Source organism: Dipodomys merriami, unplaced genomic scaffold (assembly GCF_024711535.1).
Source record: "Dipodomys merriami isolate MVZ:Mamm:240054 unplaced genomic scaffold, mDipMer1.0.p SCAF_85, whole genome shotgun sequence".
Classification (NCBI taxonomy): Eukaryota; Metazoa; Chordata; class Mammalia; order Rodentia; family Heteromyidae; genus Dipodomys; species Dipodomys merriami.
In genome coordinates, this window is record NW_027206457.1 from 5,204,105 (window position 1) to 5,212,987 (window position 8,883).

Below are 8,883 nucleotides of genomic sequence, written 5' to 3' on the forward strand. Positions count from 1 at the left end.
AGACTTATCAAGTTTTTCCATGAAATAGAAGCAGAGGGAGCAATTCCAAACTCATTCTACAAAGCCAATATCACACTCATCCCAAGACCAACAAAAAAAAGAAAACTATAGACCAAGTTCTCTGATGAACACAGATGAAAAGCTCTTCAATAAAATATCCAACAGAATCCAAAAACAAAACAAAAAACATACATTATGACCAAGTAAGCTACAACCCACAGATGCAAGGCTGGTTTAACATATACAAATTAATAAATGTAATTCACAGCAACAGAGCCAAGAACAAGAACCACATGATCATCTCAGTAGATGCAGAAAAAAGCCTTCAACAAAATACATCCATTCATGTTAAAGGTTTTAGAGAAACTAGGAATAGAAGGAATATTCCTTAAAACAATAAAGGCTATATATGACAGACCAACAGTCAACATCATACTATTTCCACAAAATCAGGAACGAGAAAAGGATGCCCACTCTCTCTACTCTAATTCAATATAGTTCTGGAGTTTTAGCCAGAGCAATAATGTAATAAAAGGGATTCACACAGAGAAAGAAGAAATTAAACTATCTGTATTTGTAGATGACTTGATCTTATACCTAAAGGACCCAAAAAACTCCACCCTGAAACTCATAGAGCCAATACAAAGTAGCAGGTTACAAAAGTTAACCTACAAAAACCAGTAGCCTTTCTGTATGCCAAAAATGTACAAGCAGAAAGGGAAAATCATGAAAATAACCCTCTTTCCAATAGCCTCAAAAATAAATTAAAATAAAATATCTAGGAATTAACCTAACCAAAGATGTAAAAAGATATTTATAGCAAAAAAAAAAAAAAACTATAAAAATCTAAAGAAAGAAATCAAAGAGGGCAGGCCCGGGTTTTGTCCGGGACCTGCAGGGTGGCTTTCGGGACACCTTGGCCACCTCTGTCCTCCTCAAGTGAGCCTATAGCTCTGAGTGATTGTGCCAATGGAAGGAATCAGTAATTTCAAGACACCAAGCAAATTATCTGAAAGAAAGAAATCTGTATCATGTTTAACTCCAAGTGTAAACATTCCTGCCTCTCCATTTATGAAAAAGCTTGGCTTTGGGACAGGGGTGAATGTTTACCTAATGAAAAGATCTCCAAGAGGCCTGTCTCATTCTCCCTGGGCTGTAAAAAAGATAAATCCTATATGTAATGATCATTATCGGACTATTTCCCAGAAGAGACTAACTGATGAAACAAAGATTTTAAAAAGTCTTCATCATCCAAATATCATAGGTTATCGTGCTTTTACTGAGGCCAGTGATGGTAGTCTCTGCCTTGCTATGGAGTATGGAGGAGAAAAGTCTCTAAATGACTTGATAGAAGAGCGAAATAAAGAAAGCCAAGATCCTTTTCCAGCAGCTATAATTTTAAAAGTTGCCTTGCATAAGGCGATAGGACTGAAGGGAAAGAAAACTGCTTCATGGAGATATAAAGTCTTCAAATGTTGTAATTAAAGGTGATTTTGAAACGGTTAAAATCTGTGACAAAGGCGTCTCTCTACCACTGGATGAAAATATGACTGTAACTGATCCTGCGGCCTGTTATATTGGTATTGAGCCATGGAAACCTGTCGCTACCGCCTCGACCAGCAAGGAAGACGCGACACTGGACTCTTCTCTCTGCAGTTTATTCAGGACCTTTGAGTAATCTTCTGACCCCAGCCCCGGGGAGAATTCCCCACAGCCTTAAGTACCTGCTGGGTAGCCAACCCTGATACGCCACGTGGGAACCACCAATAGGTTCAGGTGCGCGGAAGCAAGCCAGATTCTTTGCCTTAGCCATATAAGGAGTTGTTTACCACGAGAGCACTCGCCATCGGGAAGGCGGAGGGCGGAAGCCGGCGCCATCTTCCAGGTGCGGCCTCTCGCAGCTCTCTACAGTTGCCCCTTTTTTGTTTAAAGAACACAGATGAGAACAGAGGTCTGATCCCTGTTGTGCAATGCAAGGACTGCATACAAGCCTTCTCCTAGAGGGTACCTCTAGGGATGACTCAGCCTGTCCATTGATTAGTTTTTCACAAGGACGGGAAAAGGCGAATCGAACCCGTGTGCAATCAAACATGCTCTCCTCGAGGGCAAAACTCATGCCTCTCGACTGCAGTACTTTGGCTTTGCAATCTGTGTTCATTGTTTTAGGGTGGCAAGCCACGCTTGGGGGGACTGACCTGCTCCAATGACAGTAAAGGCTTGGATAATCATGGCTTCACTGCGACGCTGAGAACCTCTAATTTGGCAAATGCACCACAGACATACCAAGGAGGCTAACACCAGGAGGCCTGTCAGGGCTCCCAAACCCGCCCCCTCCTTAAGATGATTCATAGCAGTGGAGATCCATGAAGATAACCCCTCCGCCAATCCGGCATCCACTCAGGTTGAGTTCACCATGACGATGGCAACCCTGAGCTGTTCCATCAGGCTGTCGAACTCCCCAGTTCAATTACCTAAAAGATAACTAGACAACTGTTTAGACAAATTTACAGCGTTTTTTAAATAGGTTTTTTCCTGGGCCTGAACTCTGGGCCTGGGCGCTGTCCCTCAGCTCTTCAGCTCAAGACTAGCGCTCTACCACTTGAGCTACAGCGCCACTTCCGGCTTTTTTCTCTTCTTTTTGCTTATATGGTACTGGGGAATCGAACCCAGGGCCTCATGCATGCAAGGCAAGCACTCTACCACTGAGCCACCTTCCCAGCTCCTTTCTTCTGGGTTAATTGCACCACAGCAGCAGCTAATCCAGCATTAGTTAGTGGTCCGCCCAGCTCTCTGCAAACTTTTATCCATGCTTCTAGTCCCCTATTCTTATATGGGGTTATGGCGGCTCTGCATTCCTTAGTGCACTGCTCGTAAACAAGCTGTTTAATTAATGGCATGGCTGCGTCTGGGTCAGCAAAAATTCTGCCAGCGGCCTCGACCATACGGGCAACAAAGTCCAAAAACGGCTCCATAGAGCCCTGCAGGATTTTGGTGAGATTGCCACTCACCTCGCCTTTATTTGGTAAGGCCTTCCATGCCTTTATGCCAATTTTATTGATTTGTTCATAAACTTGAACCGGGTAGCCTATCTGCTGATTGGCGAATCTCCCCTGTCCAAGCAGCATATCTCTGTCCCAAGCTGGGTTCCCCGCAGCCTGATTGGCTGCAGCCTCTTCACTAGCAAATTCAATCAAAAAGGCCTTCCAATCTAAATACTGACCTGGGCTCAAACAAGCTCATGCGAGCCCACTCCAATCACCGGGTGTCATGCAATGTCTGTTTAGGGCCTCCACCTGGGCTACAGTAAAGGAGGCTGTGATTCCGTATGTCCGCAAAGACTCAGCTAAAGATTTTATAACCTTAAAATCTAAGGGTTCATGATACCGCTGTCCCTGTGGATCCTGAAATATTGGACAGGCTAGATGTAACTCGGTTCTGACCGCTTTCCACACGCCTGGGCTGAAAGAACAGCTGGGGCTGCCACTTCCGGGGTCCTCCGCATAGAGCGGAGGGGCCGAAGGTGTGGGGCGGTGCACGGAGGGCGTGCATTTGTCTTTATCTGGGTCCTCTCTCTCCTTCCCTTTCCTCCTCTTTCTTATCTTTGTTTTTTCTATTTGTTCTATGAGTGATTGTAGTTCCTCTGAGTCTGTAGACTCAGAGGTCTCTAGTTCAGCAAAATCGGGGTATAACCCCCCCTGCTCTCCTCCTTTTCGCTGTCTGCCCTTTCCGATCTTTCTTCCTGCAGCATTTCTAGGGCAGCCTGACCATTCTCTACCGCCTCACTGCAACGCTGGTCCTTGAGACAGCCTCTTATCAGTTTCCATATTGGTCTCACTCCGCTCTTAAGCGTCCCTTGTTCAGAGGCAAAATCTAGGTCCCTCCCTAGTTTCTCCCAAGAGGCCACTGTGAGGCTTCCGGAGACAGCGAACCACGGGGCAACGATGTCACATTCATTCAAAAATCTCTCTAAAGTACTCTTTTTTATTTTTAACTTTTTTGAGTGCAGTAGCTCATTGAGAGCCAAAAAAATTGGGTGCGAAGAAGAAGCGCCCATGTTTTAAACATTTAAAGCTGGTAAACAAACTTTTACTTTCACTTTTGGCTACTCTATTGACTAGCCCCGGGTTCTCGCTCTCTCTTTATCTACCGAGAAGAGCAAAAATCCCCCCCCGCTCTTGTCGCGGATTCCCCTTTTACCTGGGGACTTATCCCCCGCTCTTGTCGCGGATTCCCCCTTTTACCTGGGGACTTACCCCCGCTTTTGTCGCGGATTCCCCTTTTACCTGGGAACTTACCAGTGCACCACCCTGACCGCAGAGAGTTCTGAGTCCTCGTTGGGGTTATGGCTGAGTCCCCGTATGGGCCACCACGTGTCGCTACCGCCTCGACCAGCAAGGAAGACGCGACACCGGACTCTTCTCTCTGCAGTTTATTCAGGACCTTTGAGTAATCTTCTGACCCCAACCCCGGGGAGAATTCCCCACAGCCTTAAGTACCCGCTGGGTAGCCAACCCTGATACGCCACGTGGGAACCACCAATAGGTTCAGGTGCGCAGAAGCAAGCCAGATTCTTTGCCTTAGCCATATAAGGAGTTGTTTACCACGAGAGCACTCGCCATCGGGAAGGCGGAGGGCGGAAGCCGGCGCCATCTTCCAGGTGCGGCCTCTCACAGCTCTCTACAGAAATCCAAGGAAGCTTTAGAGGAAAATGGCATTATTATTGACAAGGCAGACATATTTGCCTTTGGCCTAACACTTTGGAAAATGATGACCTTATCTATCCCACACATTAATCTCTCAGATGATGATGATGATGATGATGATGATAAAACTTTTGATGAAAGTGACTTTGATGATGAAGCATAATATGCTACGTTGGGAACCAGACCACCTATTAATATTGAAGAACTGGATGAGTCTTACCAGAAAGTAATTGAACTCTTCTCTGTGTGCACCAATGAAGATCTGGAAGATCATCCTTCTGATGCTCAGATTGTTGATGCTTTGGAGCTAGATGAGGAGTGACCATGTTCACACTCACCTCAGCATGAAGTATGGCTTGTGTATATAACCATTCTCTTCACTCAATGTTTAGTTGCCATGGTCTGTAGTCATTGTACTCTGGACATGGCCTGTTTTAGGGCCATATTCTTAGAATAAGCACTTGGTATCCTGGGTTTTCAGTGAATTACTTAACACTAGTGATTCAGCTAGTATCAACTGGGTCTAACATTAATTTGAATCGAGTAACTGTTACATTTATTAAGAATCATTTCTCAGATATTCTCTTTTACTGGATGGATCTGTAAAATTAGCACTTTATGTGGTACAAAGTAAGTATACATACATTTAGCTGAACTTCCTTGGCTGTTGTTTTATTAAATGATCTCTGGGACCTGAGGAGGGATGATGGGCTCTGTGGGTATCCTAGACTCTCTAACAGTTTATCCTGCTGCCTCAGCTCTCCCCAGACCTTTGGTGTTTAATTTATTAAATTTGTTTTCCATACTGAGATTCCTTGTTTAGTTTTTATTTACTAATCTGCATCCTAAGAAGCATTTCAAAGCTTTATTGAAAGAATAATAAGACAATACAGAATAAAGGACAGTTAAAAAAAAAAAAAGAAATCAAAGAGGACACCAGGAAATGGAAAGACCTTCCATGTTCATAGATAGGTAGAATCAACATTGTAAAAATGGTCATACTGCCAAATATGATATACAAATTCAATGCAATCCCCATCAAAAACCCAATGATGTTCTTAATGAGATAGAGAAAATCCTTCAAAATTCATATGGAATAACAAAAGACCTAGAATAGCCATAAGAATTCTAACCAAGAGCTGGGAAGGTGGCTCAGTGGTAGAGCACTTGCCTTGCATGCCTGAAGCCCTGGGTTTGATTCCTCAGCACCACATAAGCCAAAAGAAAAAAGCTGGAAGTGGCACTGTGGCTCAAGAGGTAGAGCGCTAGCCTTGAGCTGAAGAGCTGAGGGACAGCGCCCAGGCCCAGAGTTCAGGCCCCATGACCAGACCCCCCCCCAAAAAAAAAAAAAAGAATTCTAACCGAAAAAAGCAATGTGGGTGGTATCATAATAACAGATTTCAAACTCTACTACAGAGCTATTATAACAAAAACAGTTTGGAATTGGCACAAAAATAGACCCGAAGATCAATGGAACAAATTAAAAGAACCAGAAATAAAACCACATCTTACAGTCATCTGATACTTGACCAAGGAGCCAAAGACATACAGTGGAAAAAAACATAACCTCTTCAACTATTGGTGTTGGGAAAACTGGGCAACCATATGTAGAAAACTAAAAATGGATCACTATGCACTAATATCAATTGAAAGTGGATCAAGGATCTCAATGTCACACCCAAAACTCTGAAACTACTGCAAGTGAGAGTAGGAGAAACATTAGAACTTATTAGGTATAGGCAGGAACTTCCTGAATGGTCTCAGGGGCACAACAGATAAGGACATAGTTAATAGACTACAAGGACAGCCAACCAACTGGGGAAAGATCTTTACCAACAATATATCAAACAAAAACCTAGCATCCAATATATACAAGGAGATCACAAAACTAACCCCTCCCAAACTTAATACGCCAATTACTAAATGTGCAAGGGAGCTAAGAGACTTCACAGAAGAAGAGATAAAAATGGCAAAGAAACACATGAGGAAATGCTCATCATCCCTGGCCATAAAGGAAATGCCAACCAAAACAATCCTGAGATACCATCTTATACCAGTTAGGTTGGCCAACATTTTGAATTTGAACAACAACAAATGCTGGTGGGGTTGTGGAGGAAAAGGAACCCTACTGGGAATGTAAACTAATACAACCACTCTGGACAGTAGTCTGGAGGTTCCTCAAAAACTAAACATAGACCTTCCCTACAACCCAACCATACTAATCCTTGGCATCTACCCTGAACTCCATGAGCCAGGATATGATAAAGACTCCTGCACATCCATGTTCATTGCCACACTATTCACAATAGCCAAGATAAGGAAACAACCCAGATGCCCCACAATAAATAACTGGATCCAAAAGATGTGGTACCTATATACAATGAAATTTTACACAGTCATTAGAAAGAAGAAAATAATGTCATTTGCAGGAAAATGGATAGAACTAGAACAAATCATGTTAAGTGAAGTAAGCCAAGATCAGAGAGACAAACAGCACATGTTCTCCCTGATATACAGAAATGCACTCGGATATGGCAAATTACACAGGATTCTAGATAGTTAGATTCAGTAAGACAAAAAGAGGATAGATAGTCTTAGGAGAGAATCACAAAGGTGCAATACCCAAGCACCTCTTCATATGTATATAAGATAATATACATACTGAAACAAATTCCAAAGATATGGAAAGAAAGGACATTTTTCTTAATTTATTTTTTTTTCATTTTCTGATGACTCTGTATTCCTTACTTTATATACAGTGTATTCACATACACATGTGGTAGGGTTGGGAAGAATGAAGAATCTGAGATAAAAAGGTGAAAAAGTGGAGCAGTGGAGCACACTGAACATTGGTGAAAGTAAACTATGCAACTCATGGGTGGAGATGGGAGAAAGGGAATAGGAGAGAATGAGGGAACAGATGACAGTATATGCAAGGAAATGTACTTATTCCCTGATGTATGTAAATGTAACCCTTCTGTATATCACCTCTAAAATAATAATAAAGTAAAATTTAAAAAATGTTTTCAAACAAGAACATATTTATGCAGACAATTTCCAATGTTTATAGTTTGTTTCCAAGTCAACAACAGTGAGTAGATTACCAGGGGCTGGGAAGGTGGCTCAGTGGTAGAGCACTTGCATGCATGAGGCCCTGGGTTTGATTCCTCAGCACCACATAAGCAAAAAGAAAAAAGCCAGAAGTGGCACTGTGGCTCTAGTGGTAGAGTGCTAGCCTTGAGCTGAAGAGCTGAGGGACAATACCCAGGCCCAGAGTTCAAGCTCCATGACCGGACCAAAAAAAAAAAAAAATGTGAGTAGATTACCAGTGTTTCTGTCAGGTTAGTTTTAGAACAGATCACATTTTACCCTTTTAGTCTTCCTCCCCTTCCATTCTTTCTGTGTTGTATGTCCTTTCAAACAGTTATTGATAGCTCCTGTAATTAGCATTTCTTTCTGAGTTTCTTTTTATACTTCTTAAGGCTTTTTATTTGGAGGGCTATAAGGAGACATAGTCTCACTATATAGCTCAGGCTGGCCTTGAACTCACTATCTTTCTACCTCAAGCTTCTAAGTGATGGTATTACAGGTGTATAAAATACTCGGCTATTTCTTGTAACTTTTAAGGCTTTAAAGAAAAGTATGATAGGGCAGCCCTAAAATCTTAGCACTCAGGAGGCTAATGCAGAAGGATCAAATATTTTCAAAGGAAAGGGAAGGAAAGAAGGAAGGAAGGAAGGGAGGAAGGGAGGAAGGAAGGGAAGGAGGGAGGGAGGGAGGGAAGAAGGGAGGGAAGGAGGAAGCAAGGAAGCAAGGAAGGAAGGAAGGAAGGAAGCGAGGGAGGGAGGGAGGGAGGAAGGAAGGAAGGAAGGGAAGGAAGAAGGAAGGAAGGGAGGGAGGAAGGAAGGAAGGGAGGGAGGGAGGAAGGAAGGAAGGAAGGAAGGAAGGAAGGAAGGAAGGAAGGAAGGAAGGAAGGAGGGAAGAAAGGAAGGAAGGGAGGAAGGAAGAAAGGAAGGAAGGAGGGAAGAAAGGAAGGAAGGGAGGAAGGAAGAAAGGAAGGAAGAAAGGAAGGAAGGAAGGCAGGTAGGGAGGGAGGAAGGGAGGAAGGAAGGGAGGAAGGAAGGGAGGGAGGGAGGGAGAACAAACGCTCTACCACTAAGCCAGCCAGGAATCTTATTGT

General features: G+C 43.2%; 1 pseudogene; it reads left to right on the forward strand.

The window, feature by feature from the left end:
- Positions 1 to 969: 969 nt before the first annotated feature.
- LOC138820240 (lymphokine-activated killer T-cell-originated protein kinase pseudogene) lies at positions 970 to 5,025 on the forward strand (annotated as a pseudogene).
- Positions 5,026 to 8,883: the final 3,858 nt, after the last annotated feature.